The following is a 12,530-nucleotide window of genomic DNA, read 5'->3' on the forward strand; positions in this document are numbered from 1 at the left end:
AGTTTTTTATTTGTGTCAGGAAGGAGAGTAAATCCAGTCTGACTTATCTAACCTTGGCTTTTAGTTGAAGTCCAGCCCATTTGATGTTGTACTATCCTTATGTCCTGGGATAATCAAATGTGCCCACGTACAAATCTTTCTACATTGTTGTACTCACTTTGTTAGTTGTTTAGTATTTTGCATCCTTATCGTTATGTAAAATAGTTTATGATATTTTCCTTGCGTTTTTCTCTTCTAGTTTTCTATCAAAGGTATATCTCTCTTTCCAATGTTAAAAGCAATTATTATAGTTCAATCATCTGTTACTAGATGATTTAGTAAAACTCACCTATGAGAAATTTTTGGATTGATGTATGTTAGATTTGAGAGATATTTTATTATACACTTAGTTTTTTAAATTAGCTTTGCTTTCCATAGTTTTTCTATTTCTTATATAACATATACATAAACTGTCCAAATCATTGAAGTTTCCAGATACATTGACATAGATTATTCATTCTACATTCTTATGGTTTAAAAATCTTGAGAGAATCTATAACTTTATCTTTTAAAGGCAAATACTATTTATTTATGCCCTCCTCTCTTTTATAGTCTTGCTAGAGGTTTTATTATTATTATTACTGGTATTACTTTTAAAAATAAATTTGGTTTGGTTGAACCTATATTTTAATTTAATTTATTGTTTTACTATTATTATTATTTTGATACAGTTAACTTTTTCCTATTTTTAACTTGAATGTTTAATTAATTTAATCTAAATGTTTCCTTTAATCTTTAAGCTAAATTCCTAAGACTATATATACACCTATCTCTAAACACCATTTTAGCTTTATCCATAAATACAGATCATTGGCATATAATTATAAAATATAAATTTCATAATGCTTACTGTAATTTCTACTTTTAACTATGAACTATTTATGAGTGAAATTTTAGTATCTAGATATGTTTTGAGGGATATTTTCATTGTGATATTTAATTTTCTTTAATTTTATTCATAGCACATGACTTGAATGATTAAAGCTTGATGTGAATTGGTAAGATATTCTTTGTGACTTTTATGAAACTCAACTTTTTCTAATGTTTCATGAATGCTTGGAAAAAAATGAACATTTTCTTTTGTTGTTCACACATATCAATCAAATTATAGTCCTAATATTCTATACTCCAGATAGTTTTTTTTCATCTGTTTCATCTAAAACTTCTGGAAAATTTATACTAAAATATTTTACTATGGTCAAATGTTCTGCTAGTTCTGTCATTTTGTGTGTTATGTATTTCAAAGATGTGTTATTGGGTGCCTACAAATTTATTATTGAAATATCTTTCTTATAAATTTTCCTTCATCTTTACATTGTTTTTAAATCCATAGTAGTTTTTTTGCTGAAATTATATTTTGAAATATATTAATATTTTTTTTAGTATTTGCCTTATATGTATTTCATGTTGTATAATTTTCATTTTTTTTTCTGTGTCCTAATGTTTTAAGTGTTTCTTATAAGTAATGTGATGGGATTTAGTTTTAATTTTAAACTCTATCTCATATACTCCAGATTTTAATTCATTACAATTATTATGATGGCTGATACATCAAAGTCCATCTATATTTGTTTTGTTTACTAATACTTTGTTTTTTTCCTATTTGTCTTCTGTCAGTTTGATATTTATCTCCTCTTTATTTTTTTACTCTGCTGTAGATTATATCAGATTATATGCTTTCTTTTTGCAATTATCTTCAGAAGTAGTATTTCCTTTCATTTGTTAGTTGTTTTAGCCCAAAAATCTCATATTTCTGCTTTAATATTCCTAGTGACCTTAATAAATACATAAACAGTCCTTCAAATATGACCTCTCAGTTTCTTAACCTTCTCTAGTCAGATGATCTTGACCTATCTCTACCTCAACTGTACACTCTCATAGTTAGATGCTTAATTTTATAACCAGCAACTGAAACTCTGCCATAATCTCAATGGCAACAGCTCTTCTCTGATAGTCACTGATTTTTTCCTTCTCATAGTCTCTAGAACTCCAGCACAAGAAATTTTCTTCATGTCTGTAAACTGTAACTTTTTCTCTAATAAATTTTCACTATACCCTACCACCTTCATTAGTTGTGTTTTGACTGTAGTCCGTGGTCCAGTGTTAAAACCATGTCATGCTTAATCTCATCAAATCTCATGGCCTTGATACTATCTATATGCTGATGAGTTCCAAAAATATATCTTCATCCCAAACAAAGATCGTAAACTCCAGATTTGTTTTCCAACTATCTCCTGGCCATCCTGGATTTCAAATAACTTAATCCTAAACTGAATTTCTAGTTCTATTATTTAAAATGTGATCCTCCTTTAATCTTCTCAAGCTCAGTGAATGCCAATCTTCACCTTCAGTTGCTCAGATGAAAATCTTGACATCATCCTTGACACCGCTTTCTCTCTCACTACACAACAAATTTATCAGCAAATCCTGTTGACTTGATTTCAAAGTGTATATGCAGTCTTATCTTCTAACTCTCACTGCTGTCATCCTAACTGATGCCATCAGCAGTATTGCAATAATCTTCCAATTCAGGGGTTAGCAAACTACTACCTGTAAGCCAAATTATTTATTCATATCGATTATTTTTTTATATGTGTTGTTCCTCTCTATTCACCTTATCAATATTCAAATATTCTGGATTCTGATAATTTGTCTGCTTTATATCTTTTAACTATTAGCTCCTAAATTTTAGCTTGCTTTTAAACATTATTTATGGCGATATTGGTATGAAATTTTTAATTAAAAAAAATTACCAGCTACCTAAATTTTAACTTTATGCAAGCATTGGCCATGACTAGTACATCTTTAATATCCTAGCCTGCCTAACACATCATGGGTGCTCAATCACATTTGTTGATTGGTTGATTTAAAATATTACATTTCAGTGGAGTTTCAATACACAGTGCGCAGTTAATGAAGCAATAAGATTCAGCAGTCTTTACCAGCACTGACCTGTATACCCTATCAGCAGTCAGAAATGAGCTTTGGAGGATAAGCTGGTTTCTCATGTTCCACTGTGTCAGAACTTAGGTACACAGAGCAAGAGGGAGGACACAGCGTATAAATGCACAGAGGATTCCAGACAGAATCTTAACGGTGTAAATGTACTTTCAAAAATGAAAAGGTTTACTTCAAGGTCCCAGTTCCTTACACTGTTAGAAATATTATTCAGGGAGAGTATTTTAAAGAAGCTCTGTTCACATAGTATGCAATTTCATACACATAAGATGGTCAGGCTACTAGGGACTAGTTTTGTATTCTATAATTCATTTGCCACCTTCAACTGTTAGCTTATATGTATGTTTATGTGAGACTATATTTTACATTTATTACCAGATCAAATAATATATATGCAGCACCAAGAAAAAGTATTCCTACTGCCCCTGCTATAATATTATTCACAACAAATTGAAAGAAAAAAAGAGATGCCTGCCCAACCAAAGCTTTTCTTTCTCTGTCTCTCTCTCTCTCCTTCTCGTAGAAGAAATAACTTCCTTGAAAGTTCACTAAGTTCATAAGCCTGTAAATGAGCTTTACAGATGTAGAGTCAGGAGGAACACACCTAAGCAAAATCAATCTGAAAGAAGAGGACAGGAAAAGGTGTACAATGCTCCAAAAACGATGTATGCATGAACGTGAGGCTCCCCCTTGATTTTTATGAATAAGCTTTGGTTGGTTATTGGCTCTGTATGTCTGATTACAAAAATTAAAAATGGCATCTGAACATCCTTAAGTCTAGTGGAGAACTGCCATCTTATGTGGGAAGAGTATGAGAGATTGCTCCGGGAATAGCAGACGTTAGAGGAATAGGCAGAAATTAACATTAGGTAGAGAAGTCTTTGAATAGAAGCATCGAGAAAGAGGGACAGGGGACAGGAGGGTATAGAAAGAGGAGTTACAGATAGCCAGTTCTGAGAAGAAAGCTAGCAGGAAGCAATAGCCTGATACCAATTGATCCGTATTCTCAGGATATTATTGGCAGCTATCTACTGCACTGTGAAATATAAGCTGGTGTTCTCAAACATGTATGATTGTAAGAGTCACCTAGAGAGCTTGTTATAAAATAGTGATTTTTCTAGATCTATCCCACTGCTTTGGAACCTCAACTCCATTTTATGCTTCAGGACAGCACTTGGGCATCTTTTTTTACATTTATGCATGTGTGTATTTTTAAATTTGCTTTGCAGTGTCTATATATATATATATATATATATATATATATATATATATATATAAAATAGTAACTGTTATGTAATTAAATGTTATTTATTTATTTATGTTCAAGAGGTGATCTTGATTTTTGGACAACAACTCATGCTAGTTTTGTTAGGCACTGAAAATATGAATAAAAAGAGGTCTCCATCTGTCTTTCTGCCTCCCTAGTTTTCCTTCACAAGAGAAAGAAAACTGATCACGTAGAATGAGATTTCAAACCTGCCACTAAAGTATAAGGTTCATGAGAAAAACTGTCTCTTCTGCTGGTTTGATAAAAAGAAAGGTTACAGATTTTATCAGTTACCTCTCAGGTAGGGAGCCAATTTACTGCCTCCTCTATTCCTTTTATTGAGATTACTTTGATCCCTCCAATTATCTGTTTCTTATTATTAACTTGTGGTGAGGTTTAGACTTACCTCCAAGAATTGTTCCTAATTTGTGACAAAATAGTTAACTTGTACCTTTGTGGAGCTTCAACTCTGACACCACCTGTAAAAGAGAGAATAACATCTGCATACCTTGTGTTTTGAAAGAGTACAAATAATAATACGTATGTATGATTTTTCTTATAAACTAGTATAAAATATTATTTATGTAGTTAGCTAAAGGTGGAGTTGTGCTTTGACTGCCAAGCTAGACTTCTAACATTGCCCAATACTTTTTGATCATACTTGTAAAACAAATCACAATACAGTGATACACTGTCTCTGGGTCCAGCCTGCATTTCCAGACTTCTAACAAAGGCTTAGATTTTCAATTAACCATTTTTCACATTTTTCCAATTCTTTATTCCATATGCTTAAAAGGGGGACAAAAAATCAACCCAATAAATATTGCTGAAAAGCATTCTGTGAAATGCAGTTATCAGAATAGTATGATCTTATAGTCAGAGACTGTTTATTGATGGCAGAGTACAAGAAAGAAGAAGCTACATATTTCAAAAAAAAAAAGTCATTGAAAATTTACCAAAGAAACCTCACCTATCTTATTAGCTATAGAATCTTGGAATAGTTATTTAACCTTGTTGGAACTCACTTTATCCATATTTAAGACAATCACAGTGATTAGTCTTACCACTTTGATTGTTGTTCACATTAAATTTATACTATAATAAATGTTTCTTCACTCTCCTAATCACTCTCACAATTACTGTTTCATAATTTATACATATGAAATCTATTTCAAAATATATATTTTAATCATACAAAAATAACAGAAGGTTGGAAGTTATTTTTTCTCAAGCCCATAGTCCTTAATATAAAGCACAATATGGTAATATAAATACTTATACTTGTTATAAATAAAGTGTGAGTAAACTATTAAAATATATCTATAAAAATATATTAAACAATTTTTCATTGATTTCTCCAATAAAATTATGATGCTTACTATTGGATTTAGGAATAACATTGACATGTTATTAGAAGAAAATTTCATACCCAAGTCTAAGAAGGAAATACCCATTTCAGAAATTTCAATTGGTGGTGAAGTTCCATAAATGTACAAATGTATGGATTTCTTGTGTGATATTTTTCAAAACTTCACTTATAGTTTATATATTTATTTATTAATTTGTCTTTACTATATAACATGTATCTCTGACAAAAGACAGTTTAAAAGGTTATATTTTTTAGAATATAAGTTACAAAATGACACCATAAATCATCAAGCTTTCCATTACTTTTACTAAAAAAAAAGTCTATAATCAGAAACAAGAAAAAGACTTTGTTTTGAGAAAGGGTTAAATAAATCATGGTAGGCCAATGCTCAGGCTTCAACACTAAATAAGATTGGATAAAATATTTAAACACAGTTTTAAAGACCCCTAAGAGCTTTTGAAAAAACAAAGAATAGATTAACTCAAATTTTATGGAAAGGATTAATATGACAATCATTCTGAAGTGAAATAATCTGTTGAAGCTTGTTTTGAGGTTTGTTTGTTGTTGTTTATTTTTATTTGCTAATTCTTGGCACAGACTGATGATTAAATTAGTGTGGGAGAAAGAATCTATTGGATAAAAGAATAACAACAGAACTTTACTCTTTATGTGGTATTCATGGGCAAGCTAGAAACTTCAAAAGATTCAAATGCTGGGTTTTGGCTGGTTTTCCTGCTAGACATTTTATGAATTTTGATCTCTACCAGTGCCTAGGGTACGGGGCAGGTAGATGGGTTGGGGGGGGGCTTCTAAAAGGTAGAGCATAATTTCTCATCATCTCATAGAGCATAGAAAACAAAAATATAATTAAAGACCACCAACGGTCTTCTTTTCTTTTTCAAAATTAACATCTTTTTAAGTTCATGATGCAGGAGTTTGGGGAAACAGGCTAAAATATCTGAAAGACAAAGTTTGAAATATCATAGTGTTGAAGGGCTACAGAAAATGGAGAGCCAAAATACAACCAGTCAGAGGATCTAGAGAATTATGTCCTAGACAAGGACTAAACAAAGGGAGTCTGAATCTTAATTCAGCTAAATACCTACCAAATTTAATTGTAATCGGGTTAAAATGATCAATCACTTAGCAGCTGCCTAAAGAATAGTGAGGGAACACTTTTTTGTGAAAAATAATGTCTTGACACATTGTCCATCACAAAACCAATAATCACTAGACAGGAAACATGGCAAGCATATAAGCTGGTAATTAACAGAAACAGTAGATAGATACTAGATGGATATCCATAGTTTTTCTACATGCTGGTTTTAACAGAAAACAACTATAATTAATATGTCAAAGAAAAGTTTTAAATGGATAGATAAGTAGATGAAAGGATAAGTAGCTCCAAAGAACTAGAGTCTGTGGAATGGAATCAAATTGACATTCTAAAACTAAACAATGCAAAATCTGATACTAAAGAATTCAATCTTTGGAACAGAATGGGATTATTAAACTCAAATATAGGTCAATAGAAAATATTAAAACCAAAACACCAACATTAAAAGAATAGTTAAAACAGAACATAATGCAAGAATATCTGAGCAAAACTCAAATTTAGCCTATGCCTAATTGAAGTTCAATAAGGAGATGATAGAAAAAATGAGGTATAAGAAGTATTTAAAGAAAGAATGCCAGGTTCCAGTTTGAAAAAGACAGACACACCCCTATGTTTATTGCAGCACTATTTACAATAGCCAAGATATGAAAGCAACCTAAGTATCCATTAGTAGATGAATGGATAAAGAAGATGTGGTACATATACAGAATGGAATATTACTCAGCCATAAGAAAAAAACAAATCCTACCATTTGCAACAACATGGATGGAGCTGGAGGGTATTATGCTCAGTGAAATAAGCCAGGCAGAGAAAGACAGGTACCAAATGATTTCACTCATATGTGGAGTATAAGAACAAAATAAAACTGAAGGAACAAAACAGCAGCAGAAGCACAGAACCCAAGAATGGACTAATAGTTACCAAAGGGAAAGGGACTGGGGAGGACAGGTGGGAAGGGAGGGATAAGTGTGGGAAAAAAAGAAAGGGGGCATTACGATTAGAATGTATAGTGTGTGGGGTGGGGTACGGGGAGGGCTGTGCAACACAGAGAAGACAAGTAGTGATTTTACAGCATCTTACTATGTTGATGGACAGTGACTGTGAACGGGGATGTAGGGGGGACTTGGTGAAGGAGGGAGGCTAGTAAACATAATGTCCTTCATGTAATTGTAGATTAATGATAGCAAAATAAAATTTAAAAAAAAAAGAAAGAATGCCAGGGAATTTTCTGTAACTGCTAAAAGATATCAATCCACATACTCAAAATCTCAGCAAAACAAAACAGGCAAAACACACACAAGCATAAAAAGAAAAAAAGAGAAAAGAGAAATCACATGAGTGTATTATAACAAAACTCTATAAAACCAAAGGAGGGGAAGCAAAATATAATATGAAATAACCCATGGTTGGAGGAGGGGTGGGGGAGTGTTTCGAATGTTATCTTCAAAGATACAGTAATAAAACTGACAGCTGAGTTCCTTCAGAAATGAAGAAAGAAGACAACGAAATAGTCTGCAAAAGTTGGGGAGTGCTCAGGAAGATGTCTAAACTCTATAACCATCCATACCCATGAACAATAGATTTCTATGCCTACCAACAATGTCTCTCAAAAGTGAAAATAAAACTTAGGAATTTTTTTTGGTAAAGACAGAGGTATTTGTTTGCCTATAGTTATGGATGCATGGATAGATAGATTATAGATAGATAAATAGATAGGTAGATACATGATAGATTAGATAGAAAGATAATAGACAAAAGCAGAGAAGGAAAATGCTACTAAGAGAAATAAAACTCAAGGAGGGGCTATCACATTAGAAATTGTAAAATATGAATAAATATGTTACTACCACACAATATAGTAATTGTAATGTCTTCTAGAATCTTATATATAGAAACAAAATTAATGATAAAAACAGTACACTGGGTAGATTATGGTTTAAGGGAGTTTTTGAGTTTTAAATTTATATCAGCATCAAGAAAATGGTAAAATTCTCTGTATTAGATCATAATTGAATGAGTGTACCTTGTAATCTCTAGGGTAGCCACTAAAAAAAAACTAAAATAATGTACAAATGAAGTGGTAATAACAATATAATAACAATAAGGGGGAAATAATGGGATAAATACCCACTTAATTTTTAAAAATTAAGAGAAAAACATAAGTAAATGTATCACTAGAATACATATATGTTCTTTTATACAGGTATTTTTTCATACAGATGTATAATATATATATTCCTAAATATATCAGGTGTTATGCTAAATTTAAGTACACCACATACTTCACTCAAAGCTCCAAGAGTGTGAGACAGGAGGATAACAACAAAAAAAAATCAAATAAATGCATGCTCCTCAGAAGAGATACATCTGATAAGATTCCTGAATTTTGCAGGACCAATTAAGGGGAGAGTGCAGACACACCAGACCACAACCAGAATTGGGGAGAAAAAGAAGTAATTTACCAGCAGTAATATCACCTGCACAGGGGCTCCCAACCTTAGATCAGTTAACAGCAGCTTCAAAAGTCTAGTCAACATTTTTATATTCTCTGAAGTTCCTGTTGGCTGACTGTCCTAGTTTCACTTGGTTGCCTGAGACTAGTTTCTAGGCCAGTTGCTTCTTCCTGGGTTGGCCAGTTTGCACCAGTTTGAAATAACAATTCTTCAATAAATCAGTTTTGCAATAACAGGATATGGCTGTCCGCCACTTCTACTGAGGCCAGCACTAATACAGAAGCAGAAATGGCAAGTTAATGTTTAACCCTCACAATATCTTAATTATAAAGACACAGAAAGGGTGAAAATAAAATGATGGAAAAAGATAGACAAAGAAAAATTAAGCACAATAAAACTGATGTAGCTATACTATTATCAAACAAGAAGTCTTTAGAGCAAGATGATCTGAGGGAGACAAACATTGCATAATGATTGAAGAGGTTAATCAACAAGAAAATATAACAATTACAAATGTATATGCATGTTCATATAATTTCTAATATAAAACCAGGATTGATAGACGTACAAGGAGAATTAGACAAATCTCAATCAACTGGAAGATTTAACACACTCCTTCAAGCACTGTAAGATATAAGCAATCTGATAATACATTAACAAACATGGTTTAAGATTATACAACACTCCCACCAAGGAAACAGAATTTACATGATCTCCAAGAGCACGTGAAGCATATGCTGAGCCAAAAACCACACACAGTTTATTTGCTCACCAAATTGTATGTTAGCTAGTAATCAATAACAAAAAGCTAACTAGATAAACTCAACAAATTTGAAATTGAGCAGTATACTTGAAAATGAATATGCCATAGAAGAAATGAAACAGAAACTCGATAATATTTTGAAATGAAAGAAAGTAAATATATTGCAGATCAAAACTTTTGGGATTTATGTTGAAAAGTGCTTAGAGGGGATTTAAATATTAAGTACATAAGCAAAGAAGAAAGGCTGAAAATCAACAATGTAAGCATCCATCTCAAGAACCTAGAAAGAAGAGCTGCAAATGGAAACTAAGGAATGTATAAGAAAATAATTCATAATAAGAGTAGAAAGTAATAAAATGGCAAACAGATATATAGTACTTAAGATTAAAAATTAAGGTTGGCCATTTGAATATTAAACATTTGATAAACTCTTAGAAATACTAATCAAGAGAAAAAATTATAACTCTTAGGAATTTAAAAAAGGGGGTCACTACAGACCCTAGAGACATCAAAAATGATAAGAGGATACTCTGAGCAATGCATGTCAATAAATTCAACAACTTAGATTAGTTATACAAGTTTTCTTTAAAAAATACTACTTAATGAAGTTGGCAGAACACATAAATAACTTAATATCTATTAAAGCACTTGAATCTCCTGTTTCAAAGAAAACTCTGAGCCCAAATGGCTTATACTTAAGGAAGAACTTAAATGAATGTTTACAAATTCTCCCAAAAAGTACAGAGATTGCATGTTTTAACTTTTCATGAAGCTATCGAAACCTAGGTTCTACAGTATGAAAAAATTTACAAGGAAAAAAGTTGGAAGTCAATCACACAAAAACATAACTGAAAAATTCTTAATGACTATCAGTAAATTATTAAGCTGATATTTATTAGTTTATTAAATATCAGCAAATCAAATCCAGGATATATGTATAACAGATGGTGTATTAAGACCAAAGTACAGTTTATAATAGAAATTCAAGGTTAACTAAATATTTTTAAATGTTTGCAATTCACTCCATTAACAGAAAAAATAAATCATATGGTTACCTTGATAGGTACTTGAAAAGCATTTTGAAAAATTTAACATTTATTTATAATTTTTTAAATATCTCAGCAAGCTAGGACAATGGAGAGAATTCCTTTAACCAGATGAAGAATTTTTTTTGTGATGCTTTTATAACATGTTCACAAATTCTTTGATACCACTCCTTTGAAAAGTTTTAAAAAACTTTAATACAAATCTTTAAACTTTCAAAATTGTGAAAAAATACAATTAAACACAGTAAGTTTTTGGGATTCAGTCATGAGCTGTCATTGACAAACCTGTAGACACTTCTGACACTAAGACAACCACTGATATTATTCAGATTTACCCAGTTTTCATTTTAATCATAAGTGTGATAGTGTGTGTGTATTTAGTTCTACAAAATTCTATTCTACACTTTGTTTATCTATCACCATAGCCAGGATACTGAACAGTTCCATCATAAATATCTCTCCTATTGCCTTTGAATAGCCATACCTAATCCCCTCCTAACCTCCACCCCAAAACCCTGGCAACCACTAATTTCTTCTCTACTTCTAAAAGTTGTCTTTTCAATGTAACCATGGAATCACATAGTATATAACCTTTGGTATTGGCTTTTTTTCACTCAGCATGATTCTCTGGAGATTCATCCAAACTGTTGTGTTTATCAATAATTCACTTCTTTTTATTGTTGAGTAATATTTATGGTACAGATATATCTGTTTATTTAACCATGCACCTGTTAAAGGACATCTAAGCTTTTCCAGTGTTTGGCTACTACTAAGAAAGCTTCTGTGAACATCAGTGCACAGGTTTTGTCTGAACATATGTTTTTTTTTTAATTGAAGTATCATTGATATACAATCATATTGGTTTCAAATATAGAGCATAGTGGTTCAACATTTACCCATATTATGAAATCCTCATCCCCACTAAGGCAGTTACTATCTGAGTCTCATCATAAGTTTTAATTTCTCTGAGCTATGTGCCTAAGAGTGTCATTGCTGGCTCTTAAGGAAGTTACGTATTTCATTCTGCTTTTATTTTTTTTTAACAAATTGTGTTTCAGAATGGCCATCAGCAGTGTATAAATGGTCAAGTTTTAATGTCATCACTGCTTTTTATTTTAGTCATTCTGTAAGATTTGTAGTGATAACTTGTTAAATTTTCATTTCTTTTATGACTAATGGCATTAATGTGCATATATGCCCTCTATATATCCACCCCAGTGAAATGTCTTGTCATATCACTTGCCTATTTTATACATAGGTGTTTATTTGTTTTACTGTTGCATTTTGAGAGTTCTTTATGTATTCTAGATACAAGTCCACCATCAGATATATGCCTTGCAAATATGTTTTCACATTCTATAACTTGTACTTTCATCTTCTTTGTATAGATTTCCATGAAACAAAAGCTTATAATTTTGAAGATGTCTAATTCGTTGATTTTTTTTTTTATAGATTGTGTTTTGCATGCTAATTCTAAGAATGCTTTGCCCAGCTAGGGTCTAAAAGATAGTCTGTGTT

This window comes from Manis javanica, chromosome 15 (genome assembly GCF_040802235.1).
Source record: "Manis javanica isolate MJ-LG chromosome 15, MJ_LKY, whole genome shotgun sequence".
Lineage (NCBI taxonomy): Eukaryota > Metazoa > Chordata > Mammalia > Pholidota > Manidae > Manis > Manis javanica.